This window comes from Pagrus pagrus (genome assembly GCF_965226575.1).
Source record: "Pagrus pagrus genome assembly, chromosome: 13".
Classification (NCBI taxonomy): Eukaryota; Metazoa; Chordata; class Actinopteri; order Spariformes; family Sparidae; genus Pagrus; species Pagrus pagrus.
The window spans coordinates 23,152,938-23,176,746 of NC_140197.1; the positions used below are offsets into that span (position 1 = coordinate 23,152,938).

At 42.1% G+C, this 23,809-nt stretch overlaps 1 protein-coding gene across 2 annotated transcripts in view; it reads right to left on the reverse strand.

Annotated features, from left to right (window-relative positions):
* The window catches only part of gjc1 (gap junction protein gamma 1), a 49,842-nt gene extending 26,333 nt beyond the window's left edge, over positions 1 to 23,509 (reverse strand). The window contains exons 1-2 of one of the 2 annotated variants that reach the window (XM_084371485.1): positions 22,817 to 23,509; positions 16,923 to 16,955 (exon numbers count right to left, since the gene is read on the reverse strand). The gene's annotated coding sequence lies outside the window, so the exon portion shown is untranslated. The remainder of the gene's footprint in view (positions 1 to 16,922; positions 16,956 to 22,816) is intronic. The other variant, XM_084371484.1, reaches the window with a different exon arrangement.
* Between the last annotated feature and the right edge of the window lie 300 nt (positions 23,510 to 23,809).

A 23,809-nucleotide genomic window follows, 5' to 3' on the forward strand; every position in this document is an offset into this window, starting at 1 on the left:
TTGTTAATGCATCAGCTAGAAAATGTGACATTAGAGCAAATGAAGTTGAACTGGCTGTATAGGCCCCGCTGCATTCACTGTCCTCGCCTATGTGTCAGTGAAAGACTTTGGTAACCCACTTATGCAGCTGGATTTGCATTGAGTGAATTGAAGCGAAAGATTTAAATGGCATCAGTCTTGCTATTAAAGCAAAGCAAAACATCAGACAAACAGGGAGGAGCAGCTCCCTCGCTCGCTCTGTGTGTGTGTCTGTGTGTGTGTGTCTGTGTGTGTGTGTCTGTGTGTGTGTGTGTGTGTGAGTGTAGGAGCAAGGGGGAGCGCTGTCCCTTGCCTCCGCTCAGTGTGTGCAGCAGCTGCAGCTTTCAGCCTCGGTCTGCACTGTAGGGGCCATTCTGCTGTCTGAAAGACTGATAGATACAAAGAGTAGAATGGTGATGAGAGATGGCTCAGAGGAGAGAGCTGATGGTGCGTTTCAGACACGCTCTGCATGTTGCGTTTCAACATGTGTACAAAGTGAAGACAAAAACAAAAAAAAAACACGCTTACGGGTCAGGGAAATACAGGTCGCGCCGTTCAAAGCCATTTTCGGACGAGGCGATTCCGAGGGTAACGCGGTCATCAAAGCGTGTGTCGATTTCACAACTGACCTGAGGACGGGGAAATCTTGACTGAATTTGGAGAGAGCAGTTGACCCCCTCCCTCCATCCCTACATCCCTCCATCCCTCCTTTCCCTATCCTTTGTTCGCCTCTGTCCCCGCCACAGAGGGAAAAAAAAAACTCCTGATACAGATGTTGACCTACGCCTGATGCACACATATGTTACAGAGGCAAACACCGCGAGCGAGGCAATCAATTCTCACACTCTATAGAAACAAACAGGCATGCATGCACACACCGAAACACACAAAGGCAGCTCCACATGCATGGCGCCCACAGTCTAATGAGACAAAATCAGCGAGAGTGCATGAATGGAGCGCCCTGTTTCAGCACATGGCACCGAGCGCTGAGCAGAAACAAAGCTCTCATGCAAACATCCCCATTCATAGTCTGGCACTGAGGGCAGAAAATGGAGCTAGCCAGCTCACAGTATAGAGGTATTATAATATTAGAAAAAGGTGGGGGGGGGGGACTCAGCCCACTAGTATCCCATCGTTCCTCACCATCCCCCACCGTCCTCCCTGTGGGCCCTCGCTACCCGCCCCCACGAATCCCAACACACTCTCACCCTTCCGCCAACCTCCCTCTCTCTGCTCACTACTGTCCCCATCCCCCCTCTCCAAAACCTCCACTTCCTCCTGCTCATCATCCTCCATACGGACACACTCTCTTTACACATCACACACACTGCATGCCACTGGATGAGAATAATGGTTCAGCTCATAAAGAGCTGGAGGTCACATATACACAGTGCAGTGCCTGTGGGCCGTCTTTACACCCACAACAGTGGAAAACACGGTTTTTTAATGATGTTATTGTACAGATGTGACCTTGATTATAACATATAGTGTTGGACTTCACCTGACAGTTACCTTTATTACAGATTCATATGTGATTTATATTCTTAATGATCTACAGTCTGAAGTCAGTGAGCAGCAAAAAAAAAAAAAAAAAAGACTGATTTTCTAGAAATAAGTGCCAATTAATTTTCTATCAATCGACTAATACACATCAATATCACACAGGTATATGCACACAGATCCATAGTGTATATAATAAATTATTCACTTCTACTTTATCTATTTATTTTATTCTATTGTTCTCAACTATTACCTTGCACTGCTAGTCTTTGTATTGTTTGCACACTGGTTTGAATTTCTCCTGCAGGTATCTTATCTTATTTTATCTCATCTCATCTCATCTCATCTCATCTTATCTTAATTAATCCATTAGCTCTAATAAGCCTCCAATGGGTACAGAAATTAGGATGAAACGATCTTATTTAGACACACGCAAGGCTTAACAAGCAACTTATGCTTTATTAGTGGTTGATAATACATTTATTAATGTGAAAGATATTTTAATAAGAGCAACATTTGGGTTGCCGTGTTGTAGAAGGTCTTTGTAAGATCTGTTTAAGCTCTTTAATTCAACAGGAAGTCCCCATCCAATAAAGAGTTCAATTACTTACTTTTGGAAAAGTAAATAATTACCAAAAAAAATCAATTTACCAGCAGTTGTTAACATTTCTTCTGTCCTGAATCGCAGCAACTCAAATGAAAAAGCAAAGACTAAAAGAGCATCTTAAAATCAATACATTCATTTCCTGGTGACTCCTCAGATTTTTCTTGTGACCACTGTAAAAACGTCTGCAGTTGTAAATGTTATATGAATCGTAAAGGTTCCTTGAATTCAGTAAAAGGGTATGTTTTTATTAGGTCTTCCATTCATAATGTGACTTTTGCTCAAACAGATGACTGAGACATCACAGGAGGGGGTATAGCTCAGTGGCAGAGCATTTGACTGCAGATCAAGAGGTCCCCAGTTCAACTCTGGGTGCCCCCTGCTCCATGACAGTAACACTGACGTGTCTTTTGTTCTGTGCTGGCGCAAAATATCACAAAGTGTGTGTGGGTGGGCGGACTGTGTTGTAGAAAGGTGCAGCAGCTCAGACGCTCTCCTGCTCAACTCCAGATGCTTCCTAAAACTGTATACATAAAACTCAAGCACCACTTTCACCTTGTCTGTCTCACGGGCCAGAGGGTGGAGCGTTGCACTGGGACTGGTGTTTATGCACACAGCTCTGTTATGAGTGTCCATGGCAGCCATTGAGAAGCAAACAGAGAGGAGATAACGGCTGCCAAAGTGAGAGAAGTTCAAGTGTGGAAGAATGTGTGTGTATTTTTGTTCTGTATTGCTTCCTGGCATTGTAGTGTCCAGTATTTAAACCCTCTCTTCAGAGGTGACGACAAGAATGATCACAATAATCATAGTGATAAAGAAGTGATACACAGAGGAACAAACAGTGAGCGTCTGAGGGTCCTCCCCGAGATATATTTAAGTTTAAGAGACTTCGTTTTCTGCATTCTGGTGACTCTTAAAGAATGACTACACTGTCGTAGCATTTATATGTGATACTTTAATTTTGACTTTTAATTCCCAGAAAAAGACAAACTTAACAAACTGAAGACTGGACTTAAATACAAACTAATCTAACGAGGGAAAGAGGTGCAGGTGGAGAGAGGCGGAGAAACACAGGTGAGGGTAATGAGTGGAAAAACACTAGGAACAGGGAAGGAGCTGACAGGCTGGGAAACACTAAGCGCAGGACAGGGCTAATTAGACAGATGTGAACAGAAAGTCAGGCTGGTGAAGAGCACAAGAACACAGGAGGAATCTGAGCATCAGCATCTATGGCAATGTCTCAGGTAAAAGGACATTTTTAATGCTTTAAATAAGCATTTAATACAGGTAGAAGCGTATTTTATAAGAAATCCTGCAACTATCCTGCTGGAGAAATGTCCCCAGAATCAAGCTGATGGACGGCCCTGTAAATGTAGATGGATTTTGATTGACTGTCATCAAGTCGCTGATATTGTCTTGACTTCAACATCCACTTCAGCTAGAATGATTTTTTAAATGACATATTTATAGTTATTGTTATCATAGTTATCATTCTTGGTGTGATGGGCCCTTGGCTCAGACAGAAGCACAGATTATAGCGGGTGATAAGCAACATTTGGATGATTATGGTCTTCTATAAAACTGAGGGGCGGCTCTGAAACAGAGTAAAGGGTTAACGAAGCCCTCGGCTCGGCACAGAAACGTAAAAGAAGAGGTAATTAAAGTCTATTGGCATTAACTTTTTTTGCTTTAGACTTTCTTGGAGCAAACCATGGTTTTTTAATGAGGGTGAAATGATGCTGTTTAATTTAAATTTAGCTGTGAAAAGAATATGAATGTGCTACGTTTAAAAAGACCATCTTTTTTTTTTTTTTGTGTGGCTGTAGCCCAGTGCACGCACACACACACACACACACACACACACACACACACACACACACACATGCCATCTTGCTCTTATCTAATGGATCCTGTGAGCTTTCAGTGAGAAGCAGCAGCAATATGAAACAAACTGCTAACAAGCAGTGGAAGGCAGAAAATAGCCCCGACAGAGCAGAAGACCTCAGACATCAACACAAGGGTCATTTACTGCACATACACACACACACAGAGAAACACTCTATTTCTTCATTTATTGATGATATTGATTTCTTGTGGTCAGAGGTACTTCCCTGCCGGCTGAAGTGTACAGGAGCTGATTAGAGAGGTGATTTATGGCTGACCATAAATAATGGCTCTCTGAACTCGGCGAGATTGACCCGAGAGGAGCGACGCTGGGGATGCATGGCGAAAAGACAAATGGGTTAAGAGAGGTAAAGCGGGACAGAGGGAACGAGATGAAGGGGCACATAAGAGCATTAGGCTGCTCCTGTGCACAAGCCCGGCTTTACTGTGAAGCTCATTGTCTCGGGCCAAAGCAGACCTGAGACCTGCCAACTGCATTCATCCCCCTCTGCTTTGTCAGGGCTGACTCTCCGAAGGCTCACCTTCCAGATGACAGGAAAGGGACAGTTCACCCAAAATCATAAATACATATTTTTCTTCTTCCTTGTATTTTCCTTCAAGATTGTTTCGGTGCGAGTTGCCTAGTTTTGGAGATATTGTTCATAAAGACATTTCTAGAAAAGAGACATTGCTGTCGAGTTTTGAAATGTATTTTGTTTTTACGCTTTTTTAGCACCACAAGCCAATTGACAGCTAGTCGGGTTGGGCCGACTCAAACATTTTCAAACCGTTAAAGCCAAATTTCACATCTAGATGAGGAGGAATGAAGAGGAACACAATGAGAGCCCATGAACGAGAGTGTAGCAGCGCTACAGTCCACCAGGACAACTGTGGCATGTTGTGTTCAACTTAACTTTCCTTCTTCTCAAAAAGGTAAATAAAATAAGACTTCAGCTGAAACTGAAGAAAAGATGGCAGAAGCGACATTTAAAGTACCCCACATACGTGAATCTTGCAAGTCAATGAGTTTTCTACAACACATTCCTGATAATGTTTCACAATAAAAGCATTGTTAAGAAATGAAGGGTTTCTGTCCACTGCAACGCTATAGGGCTTTTAATTTGAAATGGCTACAGGAAGTGTATCTCTGGGCTCCTGCTTACTAGCCACACGCTGCTAGTTCTCTCAACTTTATGTTACACCTGACAAACGCCGGTTCAGTTGGTTGGCTGATATCTCCAAAACAAAGCAGCTCATTCCAAAACAATCTAGATGGATAAATAGCGCGACAAGTAAGAGGAAAAAATATCCATTTACTGATTTTGGGGCGAACTGTCCCTTTTAAAGAAGACATGAATAGAACGTAAATCACAAACAGGTCTCTGAGGATGTAAAACAATACAGCAACACTAATGACAGGCTGATTAACAGCTGTCCCATTAAAGTTGTCCCTTTCTAAACACCTGACATTTCACTTTTAAACAAGTTAATAGTTTAACTTCGAGCCCTCGAGCTAGCGTGAAATTGGCACTTAGAGCATCGTGAGTCGTGGACATCTATTTAGGGTGTGACAATGAGTCAATCAGTTGCGAGCACGCATGAGTTCCTTCTGAAATTAATTAGCATTGTGTAATGAAATGTGGCTTTCGCCCTGCGGCGGCGGGGCTGTTTAAGTCAGACATCTTGGAGGAGCATCCACTGACTTCAGGATCCAAACTCGGTGATGCTGCATCGGATGGCAGCAGCCCCGCACACACATGCTGCCAGGGAGGAGAGCACACAGGGGCCAAATGCCACTGCCAGCCACAGTTGCGTTTGTTTACTCCAGATAAGTAGAGACATCCTTGCCATCACAGTGACTGAACGCTGAGAAGATGATTTTGGCTGAGCTTCTGTGGAGGAGGAGGAGGAGGAGGAGGAGGAGGGGGTCTGTACGCTCAGGGCTCATGTTTGGCGTGAATGCGCGTGCATTCACACACTTACATGCACTCTTTTGACGCACAGAGCAACTCCGTATTCTAATTAAAATTTTATTTGGGTTAAGCTGTTGACATCTACCCTTGATAGTCTGCAACTGAGTCTCTCTGTTGACATGAATAATTAACTCAGCGACGATATTGTCCACTTGTGGTGTCTGGTCTGCAGACTGAGCAGTCTGTTGGCAGCTGCCCCTTTTGCTCTTTAACTCGCTCTAGTTCATATAAATTGCATATTTTTAAGGAGGACCAATTGTAATCGATACCTCTCAAAACACTCCAGAGAGAAGTACAATATAAACTAAACTTGCTCTTCATGAGGTACAGACAAAGCATTTTATAGTGTTTGTTCCTGATATTTTGTTGAAATGCTTTGTTTGTTGAGTTTGAGTTTGTGCAGTTTGCCAAAAAGGGACATTTTTGTTCACAGAGGAACAGGCAACTTTAGTTGAACGTGCAGTTTTGAATAGAAACAATTAAAATAATGTCAAGAATGTAAAAATACTGAAGTCCAATTTGGGAAGAATTAATTACACATTGATTTCTTGCTTCCCTGAAATCTACACCATGAGCATCGTCCACATCTTTGTACATTTTCTCCTCTTATAACAGCAGCCAGTTTGTTTGTTTGTTGCCCCGAGGGCATAATTAACCCTGTGCTCACAGCTAGCAGAGGTTAAGCACCTCGCTCAAGGATGTTTTAGCACATCCTTCCAGTTGTGGGACACCCAATCAAAAAAAAAAACCACCCATGTGCTGGCAGACACCGACCCTGACCCTCTTTCTCTTGACAAATCCTCAGCGCATCATTCATATTTATATCTGGCCATGGCTGCGACATGAATGACGGGGGACAAGGATCTCCCAAGCTATTATACTTTAATATCTCGGCGATAATTCAGTGCCAGTGCAAAGCATTCATCAGTCATCATCCACTTTCATCTGACTGCACCATGGACACTATCACTCCGCTGCCACTGTACTCGCCTCTAAGGAGTAAAGCAGGCTCTCAGAGGATCCCGGCTGCATGAGAGGCCAAGGTTTATCAAACGACAACACTAAGAGAGAGAGTTGATACAGAGTTCAGCTGGAATTCATTAAAATGGCTCACAGGGAGCCACCAGACAGCGACATACATGTCACTATAAATGACAGACTAATATGTGAGAGTCGAGAGGTAAACAGATAACAGTGCCTGGCTGTTACCGCAATATTAGCCAAGCCACGGCCAGCAACATATACTAATTTCATGGTCGACTGCGATTCGAAAATTGCTGAATATCATACTTTACTCCGTGTGCATTTGCTTGTGTTAAAAGTTTCATGTTGTTTCAATTATCCACGACTATTTCAAGAGCAAACAATATGTGATTTATGAATCCCTTCTTTAAACTTCAAATATAAATCCAGTACACTCGGTCCATATTCTTTATTCAGAAATGTGCCCGGGCTCCTTCATTGTTATTGCTGGTTGATGTGTTTTCTCTCTGAGCTGTCTTCTTTTTCAGAGTCATGGATTGGACTGGTGTTGTGTTTACTGTGTAGAGATTAAAATGTACCAGAGACCATGAAAAAAGATGAAATGGAGGCTCAAAGAAACCGAGCAGGCTAATCAATGCAAAGCTGCCAACATTAAGAATTGATTCGCAGTCGCAGCCAAATACAGCAGATGGCGGGTGAATGCAAACGGAACTGAGCAATCAAATTTCTCACAAAACACTTAAAGGATGCAGAAAATGGGAGGAAAGAAGAGATTGAAAGGAGGGCTGAAGGAGCCGAGACGGAAAGATACCGAATGACTGGAGAACAAAAAGCGCCCGTTGCAGCAATATGTTCTCGCCTACGGTTACACTTGTTCCAATGCAACTTTAATCATGCAATCATGCCTGCCATGTCAACTGACAGGTCTGGTTGTGCAAAAATTTGATTTTGCTTACAGTGACATTGGATCTAAATCCCAGAACTGACAGAGGCCAGATTAACATTAGCATCAACACAGTCCGGATGCCATGAAGAGAGAGAAAGCAACGCAAAGACAAGAAAAGGGACAGAAATTTAGAGAAAATAAAGGAGGAACAGATTTAAATTTGGAACAAGAGCTATTGTGAGGCCAAGTGTCGACATATAGCAATGCAATGCTTTAAAAATCGGATTGTTTTTTAAATATCACATTGGAACACAACCACAGCAATGCAAAAACACAAGAAAATGATGTGCCTGATTATGAATCGCCTAAAGAAACAAACCACATCTTCTCCAAGCTGAGTATAGAGTCCATAAATCAATTGTTGCCTGAGGCAAATCCTCACAGCCGAGGCGCCCAGTGTATACAGAGAGAAATCTCCTACATCACTTCAAAGACCACACACTGCTACGCTTACATTTGCCTACATCGAGATATGGTTGGAGTAAAGTCTCTTCGTGTTTAGAAGCTATGCATGGTTTCTGTTATAGTAAGAGATAAAATATAGACGAGTTATTGATGTAAGATGAAAGAATCTTCTCCAAGCTCAAAGTCCAAGTGCTTTTGTGTTCAGGGGACAAAAAATACTGTGTATTAAACGTCTAGTAATAATCTCTCTACATCCACCTTTAGTCCTCGTCCCCAAGATACCTTGCACAAACTATGGGTGTGACACGATGCCAACCCTCTTTCTTAGAGCAATTGGCGCAGCATATCATTCATTCACAATGATCCTGGTTAGTGACTTGATCAAGTGAATATTCCCAACACTATTATTATTTCTTAGCCCACTAAGCTAACACTTGAAAGTGCCGCCGGCGCGTCAGTTATTATGATACTTTGATACTTTGCTAACTCTGCTGAGCAGCGTATCACCCAAAATCGTAACCCCATTAACCTCCCAGTGACCTTCCCAGGAAACTTCCTCCCCCAGAAGTGGTAGCTCAAATGTTGTACTGCCGTGTTGCAGGTTACAAGTCGTTGACTATAAATTTAAGGTATCTGCAGCTTCCTGATCGATCAGCAACTGGAAAGACAATGAATGAAGTCTGAGGGATATATTTAAAGGTGAAACAACATATTTGATAACACGTTAGGAGTGTTTGCACACTAACAACGTGTGTCGCCACATCTGAAATCCAAAGGTTTTATAACTTTAAAGACAAAGCGAATGAGAACATGCACTGAAAGGAATAATTCATCAGGCTTAGTGTGGGAGACAGGTGTCGCTGACCTCAGGTGAAAATGTGTGCGTCTGCTCTGGGGGTTGGACAGGGAGGTGGGCTGAAGCTGAGGGGTCATGACTGCCCCTGTGTTCCCGTGCCAAACCGGCAGACATTAGCAGTGATGAGATCCAGAGACAATCGCAGTGTGCCAGCCGAGGAAGCTGCTGCTGCTGCTCTCCCCTACGGCCAACGCATACAATCACTAAGTCATTATCATTCTCAGAACAAACACTTCCTTTATGTAAGCTTTATGTAAACGGTCTGTCTCAGGGCCTCTTTAGGAGAGAGGCTCGGTTCCCCCGACTCCTAGATGTATTCAAGACGGTCTGGTGCAGCAGAGGCCCGAACCAATAATAAACACAGAAGGAAAAAAAGGAAAAGCAGAAACGGCACAGAGCTATTTAAAGTTAGGCCTTGAGCATTTCTGTCAAGTGAATCTTTTTTCCCCTCCTTTTTTTTTTGTTTTAGACGTAGAGTCTCAAAGTGTTAGCCCGTGAGGCTATCAAGGCTACACTAGTAGCACGAGAGCATCTGTGCGCGCCTTTGGGCTTATTCCTACCCATCACACCATGGTGGGCCGTGGCTCAGATAATCCTGAGGCCTTGTGGCCATGGAAACCCATTCATGTATGAATGTTACTTTGTTTAAACATGACTCCAGGAGAAGAGACAGAGGGGAAAGGACAGGACAGGACAGGACTGTCCTGAGAGACACATCACGTGTTGGTGATGTAAGAGGAAAGTAAAAAGCAGTAGGAGTCGCTGCTTTGGTGTTTTGTTGCCAGAAAACATGGAGGCAGAGAAGAAGAAGAAGAAGCTGACAGGTTGTGCGTGGGGGAGATTCCTCGATTCACTGGTAGTAAAGCGTCAGCATCTTCTGTATTACAGCGTCAGGAGTCATGTAGATCAATCACAATCAATCATGCTGTCTGTATGGAGACTCACACTTACTTCTATTATTGAACAATCTGTTGATTATTTCTTTCTATGCTGATTTTCTGTTTCTATTGTAAATAATTTATTTTGCAGTTTTTTTTTCGCATATGCTTGACACATCACAGAAACAATAAATGGATAATCATTTTGCTGTGCATTAATGACTAATTAATTGGCTCATTGATTAATTGTTTAGCTCTATCGAAAAAAATAAAAGGGTTTATTAAGTCACCAACTATCTTTTGGAAAGTACCACGTTTGTTTTGAAGTAATAAGGCCCTTATCTAAGTCCTTATTAACCTTATTATGTCTGATTGAAACATATACATGTAAATAATAGCATCAAAAATACATCTATTGTTAGATAATGAGACATTTATAAACATTGTTATGCACTTGTTGTCAGTTTATAGACAAATAGAAGCCTTAAAAGGTTTCTGTAATTGTTTATAATAGCATTGCAAACCTATATATATACTTTAACTAACTCGCCTCTTGTCACTGCTAACCTTTGCTAAGTCTTTCTGTTGCTTTCTTTAGATGAATACATACTAAATTATGCAATTTATTGGCAGTTAACTTCTCAACAGTTACCACTTTTGGCAGCTACCACATCTAAATTAAGAAAAATTCCATCAAAGCTTTCCCAAACCGACTTTCTTAAAGCTGAACTGCTGAAGGACAGACAGACCTTCAGTCACCACTGAGCCATCTGAGCCACACAGGCTGTAAAACACTATTAGACTTATATGAAATGTGTCTGAAAGTGATCCCTTATTACGGCGATAACACCTGTCATGGTTAAAAATTTCATCTAACCTTAATCCAGAATCTTCCTGCAACATATCCTCAAAACCTCCTCTTGTTATTTCCCAGTCTTCAGTAAAGCTCCGGTTTAATCTAGTCTGAAGTCTGAGGTTTCCATAAGAGACAGAGTAAACACCGAGCATGACCCCGGAGCATCTTAGTGTCTGGAGGAACATGTTGTATATGGAACAGCGGCTAAAAATAACCCTGCGCTAGCCTGTCTCTTTCTAGCTTTTTATTAGTGTCACCTCTTGTATTTACTCAATTGAGGGAAATTATACTCTAAGATGTTTAAAGAGCCAGTACTCGGCTGGTTCACATGAGAAAAAGCATTCAACACAGCAGGTACAAGAACGCAGCTGTAGTTTAGATGGTTAAATGACTCAATATTTTTATTATGGCTGCACAATAAATCAGAATATCACAGTGCAGTGAGTGCAATATCCAGAACACAGAGGATGCATTTTTTTGTTCAGGTAAATAGCATTATATTAAAGTACTCAAACTCAAATTGTACATGATGGATGTCCTCAAAACAACAAATTCCTTTTTTCACTGGAGACGTGCAGAAATGAAGGGCAGGGGGTCTGGACCCCTGAAGTTATCTAATAAAATAATATGCACTGAAAACACGTGCTAATTATAGATGCAAAACAATACAGAGGCGATGTCACGCCGCTTTTGGTTGACCACCATGTGTCCTTATTTCAGAAAAAATATTATGCATTATTATTTATTTATTTCCAAGATGTTTAAAATGAAATAAAATGATAAATATATATAAATAATGAACATCAGTGACACATAAGTTCCCGTAAATTATTCAAATAAGGCAATCCATGTTCGAGAAGGAGTGACAAGAAGTTGCAAACCTTCCCTTTCTCTATAGGCTTTATTGTATATGTACGATAGTGACAACAATTTTTGATCCCGTTTGAATCGTGCCATAAATTTCACGTGGGATGTTTGTCAATTTAAAATCACAGTTTCTTAGAAAACTAATGAAGTAAAAGACTGAGAGTACGTATAGAAAGACTGAGACTATAACGTGACATCGTCTAGTTTAACGTTCACCAAAAACCCAGAAGCGAATCCTCCTGGAGTCGTCTCGTATATTAGCTCGCTCACAAAACTGACTAAATCTCCTTTCACATACCTGCAGCTGCCATTATGGACAGATTTGTTGGGATTCTCACCTTTTTTAAGTAGTCATTAGTCATTAGTCATTAGTCATTAGCGTTCCTCCTGCTACACCTCTGGAGAGAATTTTTTCTGTTTATTGTCCCGTCCAGCAGTGAAATGAAACATCCACCCTTGACTGGAGAAAACCCTTACATGCTTTTATCATTAGCTAAATAATTATCTCTGTGACTCGGTAATGGAGGTCACGACTTCTTTTCATTATGGGTTAGCAGCAGCAGGGAGGTGGAGGAAGAGGACGGAGGGTGGAACAGCTGACACAGCACTGACGAAATGGGAGTAATATGAGTATTTGGTTATTGTTACAGAGAGTTACTACACGGAGGACAAAAATAGCCACAAAATGTCTCCTTTGCAGAAGTACATTTTGGACTTAGCGTGACGATCCCTGTGTCCTCTCAGTGTTTACTTCGCTCTGTGGTCAAGCTTTCCTCACATTTCTGCCTGTTACCGCGCATCGGTAAACGTGTGTGTGTGTGTGTGTGTGTGTGTGTGTTCCTGCCTCCGTGTGTGGCAGAGTGTGCCAGGCAAGGCGGTGACAGGGTGCTGGCCGCGGCCTGTGAACCTGGCTGCTCTGCTCTGCTCGGCGCTGCCAGTGACAGAGAGCGAGGGGGACATCGCCCGACCGTGGCTGCCCCAGCTGGGCCAATCAGGCGTGAGCGCTCGTGCCTTCCGCCGTGTGCAGCGCTGTGTCACAGATCCCCTTATGGATTCTAATATGTTCTCCACAGTGTCAGCGGCACTCTGCTGATCGCTCGTGTGTGTGTTTGTTCAGATAATGAAGGTGACTGTGTGTTTAATGAAATCTCTGCGCACTCCTTCACTGCACCTTTGTTGACAGAGGATTACAGTGAGTCACATGGACGAACACCGAGGGTTTGGGAAAACTTTCAACTCTTTAAACTTTGACTGCTATGGATCTCTGAAGGGTGAAACCAGTGACTGTATTTTGGGCCCGAAGCCGCTTTTCATCGTGTAACCTTTAAAAATATCCTAAATCACACACGTAATAAGTGTTTCCCTCAGGATGTTGTTCTCAGCAGGCGAATCAACACCGTTTAAACTCCCACAAACTCTGACTAATAAAGCTTTGATGGGGTTAGACGCTCCGGCACACACGGCAAGTGCAAACATTAAATATCTGATGTGTTGAATCAATAGCACAAGCGAAGAGGAGGACATGTTTATGGGCCCTCGAGATTGGTGGGTGCATTACGATATTTGACCCCGACAGGATACAATGAAGTCTTGAGGTAAACTTAAAGGTGCAGTATGTAGATTTGGGGAATACATTTTAATCAGAGGAGAAACATCTTCATTGGTTGATTTTTGTAGGCCTAAACAAACGAAGTAAACAAACTCTCCTTGTTTTCATGACTAAATAAACTGAATAAACAAACTGACCTTAAAGGACAACACAATTTCATACTGTTTACTTTATATGTGAAACTACATAGTGCCCCTATAAGAGCCATTAGAGAGGGGCGCCCCCGGTTTCAGTTGGTAGAGCATGTGCCCCGTCTACAGAGGTGTGTCCTCGGGGCTCGAATCAGACCTGTGGCCCTTTGCCACATGTCATCCTCCCCCTCTCTCTCATCCGGTTTCCTGTCACCCTTCAGCTGTCCTGTTTCATAAAGTCATGAACAGTCCATAATAATAATAATATATAATTATAGAACAGATGTGGGTTTTAGAGACTGTTGGTCAGATAAAACAACGCTATCTGAATCCATCGCCTCGGGTTTAGGGATTCTGTGATGAGCAATTTACAATATTTTATCACATTTATATAATAATAAAGATTAATCGATATATCGTATCATATTAATGATTAATCAACTGAGAAAATAATAATAATAGTTAATAATTAAAACAATCGTCAGTCGCAGTGCAAATTTTCCAAATTCCATCTCTAAGTGAAACAAACCAATTATATATGTTTGCATCTTCGTGACCTGAGCAACACTTCCAAGCTGATATTTTAATCTCATCCATGTTAGGAATACACTTAACCTAGTGTGACAACAGGAGATGAGGCACGGATAAAAGTGAGACAACAGGTATGAGTCACATGAGCACGCAGTCAGCTGTTACCTCACCACTGCTGAACACAGGAATGTGACTAAAACAGAGGGAAAGGTTGTGTCATTGGAGGCTGACGGTTGAATGAAAGGCATCTCTCTGCCTTCACCCCTGTCACGTTGTGACTCCGCCCCTCCGGTGACCCGAGGGAAGTGGCATAAGACCTGTCACCCCGCATCACCGCCTGGGCCACGACAGCCGAGCTCATATGTAAATGTGTCAGCATGCACAGAGTCATGAGTCTGACATATCAGCTTGAATATGCATGTTCAACACTGACTGGAGCGTAAACATCTCTGTACGTGCAGGAGATGCATCTGTATGCATGTATGCATGTGTGTGTGTTTCCAGGCTGACGGTGTGTGTGTGTGTGTGTGTCCGAGCTGATCCCGGTCTGTTATAGTGACATTCCCGATGGGAAGGAGCTTCACGACTGTTGTCATTTGCTAGACTGACCATATCTCTTCATGAGTAAAGGCTGGGTGGAAGTGACATCTGATTTCATCCACACTCAGCGGGGTTCTCTCTGTCCGTCTCCATCTTTCTCTCTTCATGTCCCTGCTGCTTACACCCTCTCTGAGTGAGGATTTACCGCTTTCCTCTGTTTCACATCATCGGAAATGATTTGTACTCCTCAGTTTGTGTGACTGTGAGTCAGACAAGATGGAAAAACTTACAGACGTCACTTCTTTGTTGCTCCGGGGACTAGTTTATTTTGGTTGATTATCGCTCCATAATGAAAGTAATTATCAGTTTAACGATTTTATTGCCAGTTCTTGAATAACTCAGACGTGCTTTTTAGAAATGTACCAAGCAGATCAGATACTCTCTAACTGGTGTCAGCCTTCAGCTACTGTGGGCCGGTTTGCATGTGAGGGTCTAAACCTCTGTGGACTATGAAACATATCTCTTTAGGCTGGCTTTTGTTGTGCGTGATCTGATTTCACTGTGTTGGTGTCGTTCCTGGAACATCAATCACGTTTCTGTAATGTCATAGCTTTAGGCGCATGGGAGAAGTTATCCTTTGTAACATGTGTTAAATGTTGTGAAAGGGTCTATTTTAACGCGTAGCATGTTTTCCTAAATGTAATCATCAGGCCATGTCTAATTAATTTCAATGAATCTATCAGTTGTTTAATGTCTGACGTCAGAAAATCTAAAAGAAGTGAAATAAATGTAATGTAGGATATAAACCAGCAAATCCTGCTAAACAAATGTTTAGCATTTTGCTTTAATAATGAAGTTCAAAATAAATAAGCTGTAATAAATATGTTAAAATGATTAATCAGTTATCAAAGTTGTTGGCAATTAAGTTAATGTAAGTTCATTTTGGTAAATAAATGTATTTGGAGTGTGTACGGCTCGGCTACACTGTGTTTACTAGACAATTTATTAGTTGTCCCAATTGGGCCATTTGTGCTGCAGCAAGCATAAAAACACATACAAAAAGCATAAAGACATACAATTAAACACAATTACACCTAAGCACCGTTGAGAATTATCACCAGTTGTTTCAGCTCCTAGTCAATAACTAACATCAGTGAGGATACACGTGTTGCGGCACTAATCGCACTCTGCAGTGCAACACAAAAGTCACAATGGCCAGGATTCCCTTTGTCAGTAAAAAATCAGACATCGCTCTTTCATTCTTTGCAAATTTAAGACTCAGAGATCTGCTGCGGCGTCAGGGCGACACGTGCACGACACAACCGAAAGCACGTCTGTTTACGAAGGGTCAGGGCCGACTGCGGGGCTCATTTTCCCGAGGAGTCATCCTGAGTCACAGAGAGCACAGCACGACCCTCCCCGCCCTCCTGCGCGTCGTAATATTTGGAGTCTCCCCTTAAAATATCAGGACACAAAGCACGCTCTGCCGCACCAGACCACGCGTAACACACTCATCGATATCACGACCGACCAAATCAGGTGAACGCATGAAGTTCAGAATCTACTATCTAATTTTAATGACAGTTTAATTACAATCCAGCTTTAAATCCTCACAGTTATCTAAAGAAACGTAGCCTCGCCAATTATTTTCATGCCCATGTTACGGAACAAATTTGACCCCACTCATTCAATCTTATAGATGAAGCTATTCTCCCGGAAAATTACCATTCTGCTCATTCCCGAAATAGTTCCACCACATCATCCAAATCCATAAATCACATCCATACTGTACTTTCAAACGGCCCCCGTCAGTGCAGCCGAGAGTCTCTTCCTTAAATAAAGGGAGCATGTTCGCTCAGGGAGTAGAAGTGGGAGTATCTGGTGACCTCTAACAATCCTAATCACCTGGTAATTACACATAGAGCGAAGCACCCTCCCCCTGCTCTTACTTTAATGTCGTTTACAAGAACTGGCAACCAGAAAATGCAGAGCAGAGTACACAGTGTCAAGCAGAGTGAATCCAGACTAGTTGGCAGGCGTAAAGACGCAGTTCTCCCTCTGTGCGCCGCACTCTGAGGATTAAGCCTGGCAGCGTGCTCACATCTGCTAAACAAGATATAGACATAATACCTTGATATTTCATGTTGCACAAAGCCAGTTAGGGAAAGGCCGCGGCGGCGAATCATCTCCCGTCATCTCCACTCAACTCGACGCCGCAGCCACCAAATCACTCACGTACACTTCTAGTAGAAAACATGTTGACTATGTTTGTGCTTGCAAAACACCTGCTCCTCACACACAAGTGTTTTTTCATGTAGTGGCTAAAAGCTGAAAATTTACCTCTCACTGTATACTGGCTCCACATCACACATTCTGAAGGGAAGAATTGGGAAAAAACAGGAAGTGAATTACTCCAATTATTCAAAATAGCTGCCTACAAAGCATGTAATTGACTTAAACACATCCCGCAGACATTTCACTTGACAATTATGATAATTGTAAACGCCTGATTTAATTGCAAGTGATTAACATATAAAAAAATGAAAAAACACACATTGAAATAACAGCACAAAGGTGGAGAATTTGAAACATGTAATATTCTGGTGATATCTGGAGATTAAAGGATGTTTTAAAAATGCAAATGAGGCAATTAAGGAGTGAAAACTATCATCTGTGATGGATGCTAATGAATTCTGTATGTTGCTGCATCGTGTACATCTGGCTGCCTTCAGTTTGATGTTATCTTGACTGGTGAGAAGCAAACAACACTGCGTTTGTACGGCAATAAGAACATGCATCTTTATTTCCATTCGATTTTCTTTAACTCCTTGATCCAGTTTGCCTTCATTGTGTTGTTATTGTGAAGCAGTGTTCAATACATACATGCATAAATACATAAATAATAAATGAATAAATAAATGAATGAATATCACTGTATGTAGTTAAATGTGAGATGAAACGACGCTCTACGAATTCTGCTCTTGAAAGGCTGTAAGCCGGGCTACTGTGCCTTTAATTCAATATACCATTATTGATTACAAGCCCCAAGAGGATTATTCTTCCTTTTAACTGTAAATTGAAAGAAGAACAGAATAATAAATTGTATAATATATGGCACTATTGATTTTCCGTGGACTGTAAGTCATTAAGTAACCCATGTATTTAAACCAAAGTATCATGAAGCTCTGTACTGAGGTGCATCGGACCGATGGACTGGTGGAAAAACTCATATGATTCCTTCATGATGTGACACTATGAGGTTCGATGAAGCTTAAACACACATTTTAATGTGCATGTACAACACTTGAGTTTCCTTTTCATGCTGCACTTCAGAGGGAATACTGTTCTTTAACCTGCGCTACATTTATTCGGCAGCTTCGGTTACTCTGCCGATTGTTTTCATGATTGATCGATCAATCGTAAACTGCTCAGCGAAATTTCCCAGAGCCCAAAGTGACGTCTTCAAATTGCTTCTTCGGTCCAAAACCCAAAGACTCTTCATTTACTCTCATAAGTGAGAGATAAAAGCGGCAGATCTTTACACTTAAGAAGCTGGAACCAGCGAGGGTTCGACGGTATAAAATCAGGGTTGGAATCACAGAGAGACTAACGATACAACAAGATAGGTCGACTATGACAACAACAGTGTCACAATGCAGCAAATCTGCGATAATCAAGGGAATAATAATGTTATATCACAATTAAGTCTTACTGAAGAATACAACATACCCCTACAAAGGCAAAGTGCAGGAATGATGTGTTTATTCACTGAATTATGGGATAACTTATACTGAATTTGACTGCAATTTGTCCACGTGTGCCATCATTACGATGTAAAATAGCCAAAATCTTCTCAATAGATGTAAATTACAGAAGTTTACACAACGAGGAGTCATGAAGCAATGATTTGGTGAGTCAAACTGTCAGGGGAGTCTGTTTAGAGAGCCTGTATTTTTTATTTATTTATTTACTTTTCATCATTTATTTTGACAGGACACGGGACGAGAGAGGGGGAGGGTGACATGCAGCAATGAAGCCGGATTCAAACCCTAGGCTGCGGCTGCAGGACACAGCCTCCGTACATGGGGTGCACGTTCTTCTAACTGAGCTACTGCATTTACCTCATTTTAGAGCAGGACATGAAAATACTGGAGTATTGTAATGGAGTATTTTCTGTGGTATGATATGCTACTATTACTAAAGTAGAATATCTGGATACTTCCTCCACCACCTTTTAAGCATCTCTTCAGCAGGGGAAATTGTTTAACGTGTGCTTGAAATTTTAAACGTTCTAAGTTAAGACACAACTTTGCTGCAGAGTTTTGTCCCTGATGCTATTCTCCACTCATTAAGAGACATTTTTGGCACCTTTCCTTGGACGAGGAGCTGCAAATATTTCTGCTTGTGTATATACACTATTAGATACCTGATCAGTCACCTTGCGAGCCAGCTAAGAGGCTATGTAACATCTCTCAGCCTTTCCTAGGACGTCTGATCATTTCATAAACATTCACGAACAATGTATCACTTATATCTGCCAAGTCAGGAGCGTTGTGGCCGCGGCGTCTCCGAGAGTGTAAGAATACAGAAGAATGGTGTTTGTTCTAAATGAAAAGAGGACAGTGGTCGTGATGCTAACTGAAGTGATGGGGGCATTTTCTTGCTGCCACATAGGATCTGCTCCTCATCTCTCTCTCTCAGCGCTGGAGTGCACAGGGGTCGACTTCCTACAAGTTCCTCCTCCGATCCGCCAGGAGTGAAATAATGGTCTTGGTGGGGGGGACGCGGGAGGGGTGTGGGGCGACAGAGATGGACTGCCTCACAGAAATAATTTCACACACAGAAAACGTTCAATACATCTACAGTAGGCAGGGCTGTGAAATGCCAAACCTGCACTAAAGAAGAAGGAACAGAGGACGGATGGAGGTGGATATGCTTCCACTGGCAGCTTCCCAAAGAATAAATACATAGCATCCATATGTTATGTAGAAAGTAAGCATCACTCATTAGCACACTGAGCGCTTTCAGTTGGCAACATCCCAATCCGTCAAATGGCTTTACGTATAGCGGGGATTTTCTGAAGCACGGGGGAGAAACTCATTAAGGGGGCTCATGTTTGAGCCACGGCCGCCGTGGCGTTGACGAATGCTCTGCACAGACACCAACGTGGCGCATTTGAAAGGCACCCAGCAGCACAATGGAACGGCTTCTCATCGCGGTGAATAATGCCCGGGCGCTGGTCGCTCCCCAGGTTAACCGCTCTGAATTGTGGGAGTGCTTCTTTTGATATATTGACTTCAGAAATGATGAGCTAATCACTGGATCGGGGGATACGTGCCTGGGTGGATGGAGGCGCTGTCAGAGCTGTAGATAGCACATTGTGTTGTCAGAGAGGTAAAAGGCTTTTAGAGCTGGAGGCACCAGCACTACCATGGATGAATAAAATCCTGAGGGGGTTTTTCTATGCAAACATAAGCTCATACAGTATAAAATGGAGCCCAACTGATACTGGATTTTTGGAGGCTGATGACGATACCGATATTAGGAAGTGAAAAAAGACCAATATTGTGATATCGGCCGATATACACACATTTTGTGTAGCGATCCCTCAAATGTGGTCAAACACTTTTAACGGAGACATCAGTGCAATGAAACATGAAACTTATTCTGGATTTGTTGGGCAACATATATGAATATATAAGAACGATAATTGATATTTGGAACTGATAGACATTTAAAGTAAAAATGATAATCTTAGTGTCAAAATTTATAACAACCAGGAGTGGAATGTAACCAGGTACAGATTACTTGAGTACTGTAATTAAGTACAATTTTGAAGAGCTTAACTTGAGTATTTCCATTTTCTGCTACTTTATGCTTCCACTATTATTGTTGTGACGGATCAAGTTCTCTGTCTGGTGACTACAGAAAGAGAGAGGATGCTGAATCAGAGCCAAAGTAGTGTTTTTTTAAACTATTATTTTATCGAGAACAGGACTAAAAAAACACAGATACTGCTGATTATCAGCCCCAGGCTATTAATCAGTCTATCCCTAATATCCGCCAACAAACATATCACTCTGCCTCTTTCTTAGACTCATAATTTAAGCGTTTATTATAAAAACTAAAATTAATGAGAATTGTTCATCACAAGTTCCTGGCGCCCGAGTTGGTATTCATTTTATTCTCTAGAGCTCAGCCAATATTTTCAAGGCTGATATAGATTTGAATATTGACATTTTGGCTGATATTCTCACATTCACAGAATTTATACTTGATCCCTTGAATGTATTTGTCAAATACTTGTGTCAAACATACAGGATTTTTCACACTTAAACAATAAAAATGTCCAAAATGACATAAGTGCACTAGAAAAGTGAACTCAATTAGGAATAAAAGAATTATAAATTACCCTGAGCATCTTTTTTCTGCATTATGTTATCCAAAGAAATCTCTATTATCTCCATAAATTGGTCAACATATACACAGAGACCGATATGTAACATCGACTGAACATATATCAACTGATATATCTTTCAGTCTCTATTTTCGACTCATAATTAAGTCATTTATTCTAAAAACCAAGGAATATAATGAAAGCTGTTCATCACAACTTCCCAGAGCCCAAGTTGGACATTCACATTAGTTGTTCTTTTACCTCGAGCCCGACAGATATTGGACTTTTAGGGTCGATGCCGATGTTCAGGAGTAAAAAGATTCCGATATCACGATGTTGGCCAACATTCTCATATTTACAGAATGGACTGATATATATGTATATATACTGTATACATACAGTAAACATATGTAGGCCTACGTAATGGAGGCAGGATGTTTACATCTATTGTCCAAGCATCTTTTTCTGTTTTCATATCGTCATAAATCAAACATCATGATATATCTGTGACATGAAAACGTCAGCCGATAATATTGGCAAACTGATATGGGTCTATTTTATACTGACGATCCTAGCACCCAAGTTGGACATTCACATTAATAGTTGTTTTCTCTAGCGCTCGACTGATATTGGATTTTTGGGGCCGATGCCAATAACGATATCAGTGATTATAAAAAATTCCAATATTGACAAATTGGCTGATATTCTCATATTCACATAACAAATACTTGATCTCTCAAATGTATCATCGCAAAACATACGACTGTAATGGAGGAAGGATTTATCAAACTTAAAAAAATAAATGTTATTGTCCAAAATGAACTGAGCATCTTTTTCTGTGTTATGTGAGAAAATACATTTTCATATAAATCGGACAACATATTTGTCGATATCGATCCATCTGTGCCAGGCCAGTATCGGCCCACACTATCGGCCGACAGATATATCGGTCAGGCTCTGGTGTTAAAGATAATTCAAGCTTAAATTCAGTTATTTATACCAGGAATTATGTTTTCTGTTCTTTTGGCGACCAATTTAGCCTAATTTACCCAGCAAACAGCCGGTTTGTTCTAACAAGCACTGCTCTGCTGCAATTAGCGCTCATATCCTGAATAATTCAGCTCTATAGCTTTTGATAATGAGCGCCTGCACTGCTCGATTCAAAATCACTGCAAAAAGCCATAAAACTAAAAAAAACGGATTGTCGGCAAAGCGGCACGCTCCAGCGGAATATATTCATTATTAATTAATCTCCAGAGTCTGCCAATAAAGTTAATATAAAGTCTGCATGCGCTTCCACTAATTTGAACAGCTCCTGCAGGATTTGAGCAGATCCCGAGGAGCATCCCTGCACCGCCCATCTACACCATGTTCCTGCTCAGAACAAAAGACACTGTGGCTCAGTCTCCAAAAAACTTGCTCTCGGAGGCTTTAGAGGGCTGAAATCGTGCCTGATTGGAGACTGATGGGCAGGCATGTGCGGTGGTAATGAGCTGCTTGTGTCAATTAAGAAGCGCCGCTCCCAGCTTCACGTTTTTCGCACAGAGAAGTTGCTCTCTTGTTGCTCACAGCTTGGCCTGGACCAGCGTGTTTTACACATGCAAAGCAACAGAGAGAGAGAAAAAAAAAAAAACCCAGAGCAAATGATCACATAAACGAAGCACAAAGATGCAAACCGCTGTCTGTGCGCTATGGTGCCAAATGGTGCGTCCACGAGCCCCCGACGTTTACTCTCAGCAGGGGCTTCCGTTGGGTTAGAAATGAGCCACATATGTAACAAAGATGGGGATAAATATCATCACAGTATTGATAATTAATAGTCCGGACAGATTCTTACCGCTATGCGAGTCTGTGAAGATGCTTTAAGATGTAAGATGATCCTTGTTTGGGAGGGGAAGGTCGTTTTGGACTTGGTGAGGTCCAAACTTGAATCCCAGCGTTGATGATGTGCTCCACTTGTCGGGAGGAACCAGCAGGGTGTTTCACTGATGGCTTTTTTTTATTTTTTTTTATTTCACCTCACAGCATCACTACGAGATGTGTAAGCACTCTTTGTCCATGCCCGCCGCCGCGCTATGTTCTGTCTTCGGTCGAGGAACGTCGATTAAACTATGTGGTTTGCTGCGTAAAACCGGTGCCAAAATTCCTGCGGGCCCATTCCGTTACAGCGACGCTAGACAATAGTCTGGTCATTTTGGCACGGGCTGAACCTACTCCGCTGCCAGGAACACTTGCATCTGCTAATTAAAACCAAATCTTGGAAGCTAGCTGGCTCATGTCTCAGGGAATGCTCGAGAATCTGCTAATAACGATCGCTCACATGTGCCAGTTGTCTCCGGTATTGTCTCTCGCGTCCCTCATCTTCTCCGTCTTCGCAGGAGGAGTGGACGGAGGAGTTCTGTTGATCTGTTGATCACAGGAGGTCCACCTGGATCCGGCGGTGTCTTAGTCTCGTATTTATCAGCACCGGGCTCTCCGCTTCCTGCCACACGCAGCCTGACACCGGCTGTATGGGGTCTCGTTGAGTGACAGCTGGATGCTCGGCGACCCGTCTTTGCAGCGGAGCTGTAAAGCAGGATGTTGCGCGTACGCGGCTTTGACAGTGCGCGCACCCGACAGGTCACACATCTCGGGTCCACAAAACATCTGCCCGAACAGGCAGGGCAATTAAGCCTGTTTCAAACCGAACCTCTCGAGGTTTAGTATCACATTCTCACAGTATCTCCGCTGAATCCTGTTTCATCTGCGTTACAGTTCATGAAGGTGTCATCAGAGATCCTGTTCAATGGGATTTTAACAGCTGGGGTGTTAACACGTAACAAGACAAGCA